The 13,561-nt window shown below is 50.7% G+C and overlaps 1 protein-coding gene across 1 annotated transcript in view; it reads right to left on the bottom strand.

Annotated features, from left to right (window-relative positions):
- The window catches only part of EPPK1 (epiplakin 1), a 30,727-nt gene that overhangs the window by 470 nt on the left and 16,696 nt on the right, over nt 1-13,561 (bottom strand). The window lies entirely within an intron of this gene.

Genomic DNA, 13,561 nt, shown 5'->3' on the forward strand with positions numbered 1-13,561 from the left:
CAAGGTCCTCCGCGAGGCCCCGCCCCAGGCCCCGCCTCACCTTCTCGAAGCCCCGCCCCGCGCAGGGGGAACCGCCCCCAAATCCCCGCCCCCTTGGAGGCCCCGCCCCGCGGCCACCCGGAGCCCGGAGCAGCCCACTTCTCTCGCCGTTGCTCCCCTAGTATCTGGGGGAAGACCGGGGGCATCTGGGGTCTCCCAAGCCCACGACACCCTCCAGCTGCAGGAGTCCCCGCGGGCTCGAAAGCGGGGCCTCGCTCTCCTGGCCACGCACTCATTCCCCAGCCGACCCCCATGGGACAGGTGGGTGGGACACTGAGGGCGGGGGGAAAGGCCCACCAGCAGGCCGACCCAGGCTGACTTTCATTGGTGGACACAAATCTCTCCCTGGCCCGCCCGCCGGTGCCTCCTCCCGCCCACAAGCCCATCTTCTCACCTTCCGGGATGGCGATTTTCTCTTTTCTCCTCAAACGCGCCCCTCCTTTCCGCGGTTGGCTCCCCTGGGGCAGTGGAACCATGATGGGGGAGCCCACCCGGCTCACAAGGCCTCTCCCTCCGGAGGCCGCTCTGAGCACACCCTCCAGCCACGCTGACCACCGGGGCTCTCCCTGATTCTCACCTAAAACCCCCTTCAGCCCACAGCTCCCACAGCCTTCCCGCGGCCTCCTCCCTCTCTCAGGGCGGGTTCTCATCCTTCACCTTCTCTCTCTGGAGTCCAAATTGGAACTCCGCTCCTCCCTTCCGCGAGCCTCCATGCGCTGGCCCTTTGGGACGCCTCTTTCTTTCTTTGGCAGATTTGCATCTGGCCCTGCTGCGTCCCCTGTGGCCGCTCTTTCCTGACCAGCCTTGCTCACTAGGCCCCCTTGTGTGGCTTCCACCAATGCCAGATGATCCTGCTGAGGCCTTCTGCAGTAAAGGTTTGGGGTGTTCAAATCCTCCACCCTGAAACTGGCTCCTGAGAGACACCCTCTAAGCCCTTGGAATGTTCCGCCTGATTTGAACGTCTGTGTTTACCTAGGCCACACCATAGTCTACGCTAAGCTTGTCCAATCCGCAGCCCAGAGGGTGCATTCGGCCCAGCACAGCTTTGATCATGGCCCAACACAAATTTGTAAACTTTCTTGTTGAGATTTTTTTTAAAGCTCATCAGCTGTTGTTAGTGTTAAGTGTATTTTATTTAAGTGTATTGCCCAGGACAATTCTTCCAATGTGTGCCAGGAAAGTCCAAAGATTGGACACCCCTGGTCTGTGCTAACAACGTGGTCTACAGGGGGACCTTGGGCCATGTGGCATCAGCCTGACCTCTGCAGGGGCTGGAGGCCAAAGTCTGCGACTTGGGAGGTCAGCCATACCTGTGTGACCAACCCTAACCCTGGACACCACGGTATAGAGGGCGTCCCTGGCTGGTGGCACGCTGTGCTCATTGTCACACCTCAGGGCTGGGAGGTTGAGCACTGTCCGCGTGCCTGCAGTGGGTGCGGACACCTGCAGACCTGTGCTGGTCTCTCTTGGGTTCTGTTCCGTGAGTCCTTGCCACTGCTGATTTTAACACATCCATTGCTGTATAAATGGTACCCTTTCTGAGTTCTGTGAGTCCTTATAGTGAACCATCGTACCTGAGGGTGGTTTTGGGGAGCCCCCAGTGGTCCCTTCTCACTTGGCACAAGGGCCTAAACATGAAGGCCCAGTAATTGGTCCCATTACCCTACCTCATGTCCCCTGCCCTCTTCAGCTGAGCCCACCCCAAGTACATGGCCCTGTGCCATTGGACATGACAGGCACTTCCCCTCAGGGTCTCTGCCCTGGTTATACCTTTGCCCGGAATGCCCTTCCCAAACATCCTCTGTGGTCACTTCCTGAGAGGCCTGCCCTGGCCACGAATCCTGACATCACAGTCCCCATCCCCTTTCCCCTGCTTGACTTTTCTTGGGGCATTCACCCCACCTGACTTGCATCTGGGTTTTTCTCATCTCTCTTCTTCACTGTCTGTGTCCCTGTTGCTATTTGAGCTCCCACAGGGCAGGAGTGTCTTCTCTTTGTCCCTGCTCTTTGTCTGGTGCGAGGACAGTACCTGGCACACAGCAGGCCCTCAGCAAACACTTGTTGAATGGATCTCTGGGTGGGCAGGGGTGCGTTTTGGGGGGTGTGGTCCGGAGAAGCCCCTGAAGAGGTAAGGCTTGAGCAGAAGAATCTCAATGAATTTCCTTCCCTTTCTCCGCCCCCATAACCAGACACACATGTTCTGTGGTAGGTCACATAGAATCCCCCAAAAGTCTACATCCTGATCCCCAGTACCTAGGAGCACAGCCTTATTTGGAAAAAAAAAAATGGTCTTTGCAAATGTAAATAAGTTTAGGGTCTTGAGATGTTGGAGTGGGCCCTAAATCCAAATGTTTGATGTCCTTATCAGAGAAAGAAGAAGGATACTTGGGGTGCAGAGAAATAAGGTAGACTGTCATGTGAACATGGAGGCCACTATTGGAGGGATGTGCCCACAGACCAAGGAGTGCCTGGGACTGCCAGGGCCATGAGTGGTGAGGAGAGAGACCTGGGATGGATTCTCCCTCCCCAGCCCCAGCCCCAGCCCGAGGGGAGTAGCACATGCACCGGGCACGACCCCCACGGTAAGAAGAGTGACGTGACAACTGCTACGTGTTCGTGTGCAGGGATGCTTCCCAGCATTTATTCCCTGACTCCCCAGAGTGGGTCGGACTGCTGCCCACCCTTGCACAGAGGCAGTGGCTGCTGCAGCATGCCCTCCCTGGCCTCACTCAGGCTGTGCCCCAGGGTGGGGGCCGGCCCTCCCTTCTGCTTTGCCTCTGAGCTTCTCCACCCCTTGATCCTGCCAGGCCATTTGGATTTATTGGAAGTTCTCTAGGGCTGCTCTTGGCCAGTGAGCCATTCACCTGCCGTCTTAGCCTAATCTGTGAATTGGCTTTTTAAAATGTATTTATTTTTTTAGAGATGGAGTATCACTCTGTTACCCTGGAGTGCAGTGGTGCAATCACAGCTCACTGCAGCCTCAAATTCCTGGGCTCAAGGGATCCTCCCACCTCAGCCTCCTGAATAACTGGGACTATAGGCACATGCCACAGAGCCCAGCTATTTTCTTTAAACTTTTTATAGAGCCAGTCTTGCTATATTGCCCAGGCTCATCTTGAACTGCGGGCTCCAGGGATCCTCCTGCCTCAGCCTCCTGAGCAGCTGGGAGTGCAGGTGTGAGCCGCTGCGCCTGGCCCCTGTGCAATGCCTCGTGGTACCAACTGCAGGTTTGCTGCTCACTGCCTCCTCCTCTTCCGCCTTGCACATCTGCTGGGGCTCCATGTTTGTCGCCTTAGAGTCTTCCTAAGCCTCTCCCTCCTGTGAAGCATGCAGGTGAGCTGTTCTCTGAATTCCTGCAGATTTCTTTCCCATCAGCAGGTGGACAATCCCCTGGTTTGCAGGGCTCAGGACTGCTGTCCTGGATGCCAGGAATCCTAGGGTGGGAGAAAGCCAGGGGGTCCCAACTCTAGGGGGTCAGAGGAGCACCAGAGGACCCCTCCCACTGTCTGTCCTGGTCATCCTGCCTCCTGGTCTCCTGCATCATGTGCAGTCCCATGCCAGGAGTGTGGACTGGACTGGGTGACTTGCTTCCAGGACTAGAACACAGCAGAGGCGCAGAGGCACTGGGCTAGTGCCTCCCAGATTGGGCGGTGGAGACAGTGGCTTGCTGGCTTCCCAGCTCACTCCAAGCAAGGCTGTGAAGTGTACACACAGCCAGAAACAGCCGTTTCCAGAGAACAGCCATGAAGGCCTGTGGTGGCCAACAACCAGCTTGGAAGCTGGTATGTGCGCACGTGTGTGTATGTGAAGTACTGATTAGGAATAATTATTTCTGGCCGGGCACGGTGGCTCAAGCCTGTAATCCCAGCACTTTGGGAGGCCGAGACGGGCGGATCATGAGGTCAGGAGATCGAGACCATCCTGGCTAACACGGTGAAACCCCGTCTCTACTAAAAATACAAAAACTAGCTGGGCGAGGTGGCGGGCGCCTGTAGTCTCAGCTACTCCGGAGGCTGAGGCAGGAGAATGGCGTGAACCCGGGAGGCGGAGCTTGCAGTGAGCTGAGATCCGGCCACTGCACTCCAGTCCGGGCTACAGAGCAAGACTCCGCCTCAAAAAAAAAAAAGGAATAATTATTTCCAAAAATATTTCAGGAGGATAGCAATATGTTTAGTAATAACTCAATCCTAAGGAATAGAGGCATCTATTCAGCATACAGATAAGGCAAAGTCCAAGTTGAAGATAACTGACACCTATGGTGAGCTCTTCTCGGTGTCAACGGCTCTCACTGGTGGGATCTTAGCACATGCACCAAATTGCCTTAAAGGACTATTTGCATAACAGTGAGACCGCAAAACAGCTCACATCACTCACTCCTTTTTTGTTTAAGGGGTCTTTACCCACTCTTGCACATAGGTTAGGATAATTGTAGAGCACTGAGATAAAATGCAAGGAGTTTTTGAAACTAATTCGAGGATTGAAGGGGAAGCATGTAAACAGCTAACTATGTTTTGTTGAAGATTTATAGGAGCATTGTGACCTGAAAAGGAAGATGAAGTTGCCAACCTCCTCGGAGCCTCACTGGTACCCAGTTGTCATCCATCACCCCTTGATCACAAGCCCTCCTCTTCCCCTGCCCTGAACATGAAAAGGGCCTGAACCTCATACCCACGTGAGATGGTTCCTGAGGACGCTCATTCACATCTGCTGGGCTTGCCGCTCTCCAAAATGAATTTGTTGTCTTCTTGGCTTTAACTCCTTGTCTTGACTTATTGGCTGTTGAGCAGCTCAAGTTTGGACTTGTTAACCTTTGGACATTTTTAGTTACTTACAAAACTTGCTGGCCAGGTGCGGTGGCTCACGCCTGTAATCCCAGCACTTTGGGAGGCCGAGGCAGGCGGATCACAAGGTCAGGTGATCGAGACCATCCTGGCACACACAGTGAAACCCCATCCCTACTAAAAATACAAAAAATTAGCTGGGTGTGGTGGCGGGTGCCTGTAGTCCCAGCTACTCAGGGGGCTGAGGCAGGAGAATGGTGTGAACCTGGAAGGCGGAGTTTGCAGTGAGCCGAGATTGTGCCACTGCACTCCAGCCTGGGCGACAGAGCGAGACTCCATCTCAAAACAAAACAAAACAAAACAAAACAAAAAATATATATATATGGATTGGGGACATTAATTTGGACATTAATGTCTTGATCTGGAAAATTTGAAAACTTTTATCCTTTCCGATGTTTCCTCTGCCCCATTCTCTATCTTCTGACTTTCAAGGACTCCATTTGATGTATGTTGGACCATCTTACTGTTCTGTTTGCACCTTAGCTTCTCTCCTGCTCTTCCCAGCTTTTTATCTCCGTTTGCTATGTTCTCCAAAATTCCTTCTACTCTGTCTTCCATTTCACCTACTACCTCAGTGATTTGTCTGACATTTTGGTTAAATCAGCCCATTGAATTCTTAACTTTAGTTATTGCTGTTTACAGTTGACCAGGGCTATTTTACGGTCTTTGTGGATGTGTTCTGTCATTTCTGTGGGTTCTCACTCATGGAGTCTTCATTCCTGTTATGCTCTGGTTTCTTTGGTTGTGTGCAGACCATTTTGAGAAGTATTTACAGGAGGAATAAGCTGAAGGCACTGCATGATGCATCCTCTTCCGGAGACTTTTGTCCACTTGTGACAAGGTCTGGGTGTTGTTGGTCTGGAGCTGCCTTATCCCAAACTCAAGGCTTTAAGATCTTCAGACCACCCTAGTAGGCAGAAATCTGTGCAAGGGCTGGTTGACCCCTCAGGAGCTTCTGTAAAGTAGGAGGGTCTTTTGAGTTTCTCACCTTTGGTGGATCCTGGTTGGTCTGATGTCCCAGAAGCACCGGCTCCCTCTCTGTCTGGATTGTAGAGCTGTGTCCACAGGCCACTGTGGTTGAAGGTGGGGCAGATGTGAGTCCCCGTCAGTGCCCTGAGCTGGGCACAGCTTAGTGTGCATTCTGACTCCAAGTTGTTGTCCACATGTCTGCTGTGAGACCACTTGTCCTCACTGTGGGCCCCACAGCATAGATGTAAGCTCAACCTCAGCCTCTGTATTGCCTGGGAAGCATGAAGGTCTCACCACACTCTGATGGTGCTACTCCTCTCAACCACAGGAGTCCCTCCTGTCAGCACCGGAGTGCCCTACCCTTGGCGTTTGCCCACCTGTCAGGATGTCTTTTTTTTTTTTTTAGATGGAGTTTTGCTCTTGTTGCCCAGGCTGGAGTGCAGTGGTGTGATCTCGGCTCACCGCAGCCTCTGCCTCCTGCATTCAAGTGATTCTCCTGTCTCAGTCTCTTGAGTAGCTAGGATTACAGGAGCCTGCCACTACGCCTGGCTAATTTTTTTTTTTTTTTTTTTTTTTTTTTAGTAGAAACAGGGTTCCACCATGTTGGTCAGGCTGGTCTCCTGAGCTCAAGTGATCTACCCACCTTGGCCTCCCAAAGTGCTGGGGTTGCAGGTGTCAGCCACTGCACTGGAGCGAGCTCAAGGGAAGACAAGGCAGGCATCTGACCTCCTCAGTCTCTGCCTTGCCTTCTCACTGTCTCCAGGGTAACCCATCACCACCCTTGTTGCAAACCCCATCACCAACCCCATGGCCAGCCTCATCGTGAACTCCATTGTGAACCCCATCACCAACCCCATTGTGCCATCACCAACCACATCACTAAACCCTCACGAACCCCCATCCCAACCCCATTGTGCCATCACCAACCGCATCACTAACCCCATCATGAACCCCATCACCAATTCTATCACAAACGCCATCTCGAACCTCACCACCAGCCCCTTTGCGAACCCCATCACAAACTGCATCACGAGCCTGTCTTCCAAGCCTATTATCTTGCTGCAAAGTCTACTTTGAACATAAATCAGAATATAGGCCGGGCGTGGCGGCTCATGTCTGTAATTCCAGCACTTTGGGAGGCCAAGACAGGTGGATTGCTTGAGCTCAGGAGTTCAAGACCAGCCTAGGCAACATGGCGAAACCTCATCTCTATAAAATCTGCTGGGCATTTGTCTTTGACTTTCTAGTCCTTAAAAAAAAATCAGCTGGGCATGGTGGCACACACCTGTAGTCCCAGCTACTTGGGAGGCTAAAGTGGGAGGATCACTTGAGCCCAGGAGTTCGAGGCTGCAGTGAGCTGTTGCACTCCTGCACTCCAGCCTGCTTGACAGAGCGAGACCCTGTCTCGAAAAAAAAAAAAAAAAAAAAAAAAAAAGAAAAAGAAAAAAATCTGAATCTGAATATTAGCTAGTTTTGTTTTTCTTTTTGGACTCTTTCCATAACAATCCTAATTTTCTTGCCACTAGAAGGATGACTTGGGTTGACTAGGGAGAAAATATCTTTTACGGATAGGAAGAAAAAAGCCACACGAATGTTAAAAATAACAAAAGCAGCAACAGCGTGCTGCTCCTTTCTGTCATTCTTGTGGATGTTTTTTGAACACTTCCAGGATTTGAATTTTATTTGTACTCACAGCTGCCATGGGAGTTCAATGTTATTATGATGATTTTTTTTTTTTTTTTTGAGACGGAGTCTTGCTCTGTCACCCAGGCTGGAGTGCAGTGGCGCGATCTCAGCTCACTGCAAGCTCCGCCTCCCGGGTTCAAGCAATTCTCCTGCCTCAGCCTCCTGAATAGCTGGGATTACAGGTGCCCACCACACCCAGCTAGTTTTTGTATTTTTAGTAGAGACAGGGTTTCACCATGTTGGTCAGGTTGGTCTCGAACTCCTGACCTTGTGATCCAACCACCTTGGCCTCCCAAAGTGCTGGGATTACAGGCCTGAGCCACTGAGCCCGGCCATGATGACGATTTTACAAAAAGGGAAACTGAGGCACTGAGCCATGAAGTCACTTTCGGAAGAGCCCATAGTTATGAAAGAGCAGTGGTGGCACCGAGGGCAGGGGTTCAGTCCCAGGGCTTGCCATCTGGCCCTTTATAGGAGCATCCTTTTGTACCTAGAGATTGGAGACAAATTTTGTCAAAAGATCCCAGGAGTCTCCAAATCTACCCTGGTTCTAAACGTGAAGCGCAAGTACCTGGAGCATGGCAGCTGAGGGATGTCCCTGGAGCGTGTCTGCCTCCTGTCACCACCTGCCCCACAGAGTGCCACGTGCAAGTCCGGCTGGGAGGGCCCCGTGTCCTGCTGCCCCATGGCACATGCTGCTCAGCACCCCAGCCTCCTGTCCCCAGGCTGCCTCCCAGCCTCCAGCCGACTGCTGTCCATCCAGCTGCCACTCCAGTGCAGCCAGTGGAACAGGGCCGTGAGTGTAGGTGGCCTGGCCATCCCCTTCCCCAGGGCTCTGAGAAAGGCTTCTCCTCCAGCAGTGTTTCTATCCGGGGTGCACAGGGCAGCAGTGACCAACACTAGCTTGTGGGGTGAGGACAGTTTGGAGTTGGGCGCTCGTGAGTTCCCGCCCTTGCCTTGAGAACCTGGGCTTGTTACACCCCCAGGACTCTAGTTCTTCACCTGTAAAATCAGAAGAGCACTTCTGGAAACTTCTGGGCTGGCAGAGGTGGGGCACAGCCACTACAGCTCCTCTCCCCCTTTGGACAGAACACAGAAAGCGACTCCTGGAGGACTGTGAAACGCTAACAGTGGCAGCTGGCTGGGGAGAAAACTCGGAACTTACCAACAACTGGCGTGGAGGTTTACGTTTTGTTTTGTTTTTTCTTTTCCCCCAGCTGTATGTGCGGTTTTGAGGATGGGAGTGTCTCACAACTGTGCCGTGGGTGCAGAGACCGACAACCCCAAGGCCACCCCACCTTTCCCTCTGCAAACAGAGCGCCCAGGAGAAACCCCCACTTCCCTCTCCTCTCTCTCCTAATCCTGTCCCGGCCTGATCTTTGGTGGCATCTTGGGCCCCTGAGATCCTGCACGAGATTCCACCTGTATTGACAGAGGAACTGGGCACAGGGCTCTGTGGTCCAGAGCGTGTGTGTGCAGGGTCCCTCTCTTATTTTCTCTGTCTTTTCTCTTGCTGTGCTGCCCTGAGCAGGGCCCAAGTCGTCTGAAATGGATGACAGCACAAAGAACTAAGACTCTGAGACAAACCCTGGCTTTCTAAATGGAGGACTCCTAGGAGCCTGGGTGTATGGGGCCCCCACAGAGCAGAGACCTGGAGGAGGGGCCTCCACGCTGAGCATGAAACAACACAAGCTCGGTGCTGGCCTGAGCTGAGCAGCACGTGTGGGGAACATGCTGCACAGCAAAAGCCTTGAGAATGGCGCCACTGCGCAGAGGCTGGGGTGTGGCTTGCGGCCTGGACCCAGGCAGGGCGAGTGCCTGCCAAAGTGAAAATACCAACGTTCTCAAGCGCGTTCTCGCAAGGCTCCGAGTCTCGCATCTGATTATTTAAAATATCCAAGATACAACCCCAAATTACCCAGCATGCCAAAGGACTGGAAATTGGATCCAGTCTCCAGGGAAAAGACAGTTGCTGGCAGGACCCCAGGACTCAGATGCTGGAGGGACCAGAAAAAGATTTCACAGCAGCAATTCCAGCCCAATGTTCCCCGAGGCAAGAGTGGACACCCCAGGAATGAGTGAAAAGACAGACGTTCTCAGCACGTGGAAATGGCAGAAGTGAAATACGTATTACCTGAAGTAAAAAATCATCTGAAGTAAAAAAGCTGGCCAGGTGCAATGGCTCATGCCTGTAATCCCAGCACTTTGGGAGGCTGAGGTGGGCCGATTGCTTGAGTCTAGGCGTTTGAGACCAGCCTGGGCAACATGGAGAAACCCTGTCTCTACTAAAAATACAAAAATTAGCCAGGCGAGGTCGTGCTCACCTGTAGTCTCAGCTACTCGGGAGGCTGAGGCATGAGAATCACTTGAACCCAGGAGGTGGACTCTGCAGTGAGCTGAGATCATGCCCCACTGCACTCCAGCCTGGGCAACAGAGTGAGACTCCGTCTCAAAGAAAAGAAAAAAGAAAAAAAACGCTCACTGAGTGTCTCAACAGCAAAAGGGGGAATTACAGAGGAGTCAGTAAACTTGCAAAGAGATCAATAGAAATTATCTAATCTGAAAAACAGGAGAAAAAAGTTTTTTAAAAAATGAATAAAGCTTCAGAGAGCTGTGGAACAATATCAACACATCTTTAATTTTTGTATTTGAAGCTCCAGAAGGAGAACGGAAAGATATCAGTACATAAAACATTTATTTTGAAGAAATAATGGCAGAAAAGTTCTCCAATTTAGTGAAAGATATAAACTTATGAAAGTCAAAAAGTTTGGTCAACTCCAGATAGGATAAACTCAAATCAAGTATTTTATGTATTTATATGTGTAAAATTCCTCACTAGCAGACTTTACTTTTTTTGAGATGGAGATTCACTCTGTTGCTCAGGCTGCAGTGCAGTGGTGCAATCTCGGCTCACTGTAACCTCCGCCTCTTGGGTTTGAGTGATCCTCCCACCTCAGCCTCTCAAGTGATTATAGGTAACAGCGCGCCCAGCTAATTTTTGTATTTTTAGTAGAGACAGGGTTTTACCATGTTGGTCATGCTGGTCTTGAACTCCTGACCTCAAGTGTTCTGCCCACCTTGGCCTCCCAAAGTGCTTCACTGGCCAACTAAAGAAAGGTATTTAGCCTGAAGGGAATGATACCAGAGGGAACCTGGAATTTCAGGAATGCAGAAAGAGCAATGGAAATGGTATATATTTAGACAAGCATAATATGCTGTTTTCACTTTTTAAGTCATTAAAAATATCTATTACTGTCGAGGCCGAGTGTGGACTATAATCCTAGCACTTTGGGAGGCCAGCGCGGGCAGATGGCCTGAGCTCAGGAGTTTAAGACCAGCCTGGGAAACATGATGAAATACCGTTAAGTAGAGATCAAAATACAAAACATTAGCCGGGCATGGTGGTGTGCACCTGTAGTCCCAGCTGCTTGGCAAGCTCAGGCACAAAAATCACTTGAACCTGGGAGGGAGGCGGAGGTTGCAGTGAGCCAAGATTGCACCACTGCACTCCAGCCTGGACGGCAGAGCAAAACTCTGTCTCCAAAAAGAAAAACAAAAGCATCTATACTGTTGAAAGTAAAACTGCCCCATTACCTGGTAGGATTTTCAGTGCATGTAGTTGTGACAACATGACAGAGATAGGATGGGGGAGGAAATGGAGAAAGAGACCACACCTCCGTGAGGTGGCAGAGCAGAGACGCTAAGAAGACTGTCAAAACTCATAAGTATACTGTCATCTCCAGGGTGACCAATAAAAAATTAGAAAAGAATAGCCCAAAGCCAATAAATTTAAATGGAATACTAAAAAGTATTCCAATATCCAAAAGGAGGCAGCTAAGGGAGGGGAAATGAACAAAAAACAGAGGAGGGAAAGAAGACAAAGCATGAGTCCAAACACATAATTACATAAAATGTAATCGTGTAAATATACCAATTCAAACACAGAGATTGTGAAATTGGATAAAGATAACTCCACCCATTAATATGCTGCCTAAAGAGACTCACTTCAAATATAATGACAAAGAGAAGGTGAAGGTAAAAGGATAGAAAAATGTGGGTCCCATCACCACTAATCAGGCATGCTAATTCCTGCTTCAGCATTGCTGTAAAGTTCACAGTGAGAACTTCTGCAACACAGGCATCAGGCACACACACAGGACTTGCTCAAGAACAATAGGAAGAATGTGGTTGAAAGCACCCTGCTGATGCCTTTCCTCCACTTGTTTTTCAGGGTTCTCCCTGTCCCCCTTTTCAAGGCTAGTGCCCTGCCTGACTGCATCGCCCATCCTGCATCATCGGTTGTACGCGGTCTTTTTTTTTTTTTTTTTTTTGAGACGGAGTCTCGCTCTGTCACCCAGGCTGGAGTGCAGTGGCCAGATCTCAGCTCACTGCAAGCTCCGCCTCCCGGGTTTACGCCATTCTGCCTCAGCCTCCCGAGTAGCTGGGACTACAGGTGCCTGCCATCACGTCCGGCTAGTTTTTTGTATTTTTTTAGTACAGACGGGGTTTCACCGTGTTAGCCAGGATGGTCTCGATCTCCTGACATCGTGATGCACCCGTCTCGGCCTCCCAAAGTGCTGGGATTACAGGCTTGAGCCACCGCGCCCGGCCCGTTGTACGTGGTCTTACTCAAGACAGCTATAAAACCTGGAAGACAGCTATTAAGTGGATCGTGCCGAGGGACTACTTTGACATCTGTGAATGTTAGCACATGTGAACCTCACTACCATTTCTATTTCCTTGTGGCCCCGTCCCCTCCAGACCACCTCCAGATGGGCCAGATGCTCCTGCAAAGGCCACACAGACCCTAGCAGGGATTTTCTCTAGAGCTTGGGAGGCACATTTTGATGAGTTACCCGGTGTCATTTCTGCCCTGTGGGCACCGGCTCTTCATCCCAAATGTCCAAGGCCCGTCTGCTCTATCTGCCCCTGCTCCAGCCAGACCAGCACAGGGAGTGTCCTCCACGGCGTCCACGCTCAGCCCGCAGGCCCCCAGGAGGCCAGCCACACACAGCCAGCAGGCAGAACCCATGGATTCTTGCTGTGTTTTGCTACCATTGGAGAGCAAGCGGCCCAGACGCCACAGGCAACCCCTGTGTGGAGTAAATGAAGGGGGGACTAGCAAGGACTTGTTCTTTGTCACCTGCTAGAATGGCCACACTTCTACTAACAACGAAACTTCTTCGTTCTCCCAGGAATCTTTGAGCAAGACTTAACTGCAACCTATGTGCATATGATTCTGAGATATGGCTCTGGGAACCCTGGATTTTGGACGGCTTACTTCCCTTGTTTAATCTACTATCTCTGTATTAAGGGTATGAAGATTGGTGATTGAACCTTCAAACACCTGAAATCAAACACAAGAGTTTCATTGGTGTCTTAAGTGTTCAGAATTTTTCCTAGTAAATTACTACCGAAGGTACTTCTCCACAACAGACGCTCTCAGTCAGTGCTGGTGAGGTCGGACCTCTAAGGTGGAGCATCCAGCAGAATAACGCCCATGTTTGGGCTGGCACAGCAGCAGGTGGAGAGGCCGGGGAGGAGGACTGAAATTGAGCCAGAGCACTAAATAGTAGATGTTGTCTGATGGAAAATGAGTTTGCACATGAAGAGCACATCATAAGGGAGATAACTGCATGTAATAAGAATCACATTGCAACAAAAGAGCACCTGATGGCATGATGGACTGAGAGTCTGAAGAGTGACCTCCTGTAAAATGGTGACAGGGAATCCAAAATGCACAGAAAAATGTTCTGAAAATCAAAAAGGAGTGAAAAGTAAAACCATGTGACACCTAGAGGACTCAGACAACACACCAAAAAAATTATGAAACACCTTGATAGACAAAGAAAACGTTACTGTCACATAATAACTTAAAACATTTTCCACAGAAAACCAACAGGTAAAAAAACTAAATCAAAGAATGAGAGAGAAAAAAAAAAAAACAGACACCAGATTATGCCACAGCTTCTCCAGAGTTGCAGAAAATTGCAGAGGAAGCCCAGTCACTGCAGAGAGAGAGAAAG

This window comes from Piliocolobus tephrosceles, chromosome 7, assembly GCF_002776525.5.
Source record: "Piliocolobus tephrosceles isolate RC106 chromosome 7, ASM277652v3, whole genome shotgun sequence".
In the NCBI taxonomy this organism is placed as follows: Eukaryota; Metazoa; Chordata; class Mammalia; order Primates; family Cercopithecidae; genus Piliocolobus; species Piliocolobus tephrosceles.